Here is a 627-nt window from a genome sequence, read left to right as displayed (position 1 = left end):
TCCCGTCACCCTCAAGCATGAGAATCTTCCATTTTTTTCGGATTGATTCAAATTTCAGCGAGGAAAGGAAGGTCATATATCTGCGAGTAGTTTCTTCCTCTCGCCCAAGGAAATGTTTCGACATCGTAATGTATGAAGAGGTGTTAGAGCATCGTAATAGAAGGGAGAGAGATGGATTTTTTGGGGGAAAACGAGTGGGGAAGAAGGGGGACTCTAGGGGAAGAGATGGGGGAAAAGCGAGAATATGTGAGAAAAAAGTTTAAAGGGAAAGGGAGAAAGAGTGAGAGGGGAGGAAGAAAAGGAAATGAAAGGGAAGGGGGAAAGAGGGAGGGAGAAAGATTTAAGGAGAGAGGGAGAGGGTGTGAAAGGTAGGGGGAAGTGAAGGAGTGGAAAATAGAGGGAAATAGAGTAAATAAGATAGAGGAAGAGTTAGGGGGAAGGGTAAAAGAGTGAAAAGGGGAGGTAGAACGAGTGAAAGGGTGAGGGAGAAACAGTCAAAGAGAGAGTTCAAGGGAGTTCAAGGGAGAATGAAAAGGGAAAGGAGAAAGGGTAAAAGAGGAGAAAGAGTGAAAGGTGGAAGGAAAGACTTAAAGGGAAAGAAAGAGTAAAAGAGGGAGGGAGCAAGAG

Source organism: Penaeus monodon, chromosome 27 (genome assembly GCF_015228065.2).
Source record: "Penaeus monodon isolate SGIC_2016 chromosome 27, NSTDA_Pmon_1, whole genome shotgun sequence".
Classification (NCBI taxonomy): Eukaryota; Metazoa; Arthropoda; class Malacostraca; order Decapoda; family Penaeidae; genus Penaeus; species Penaeus monodon.
Note: the sequence above shows the minus strand (reverse complement) of the source record.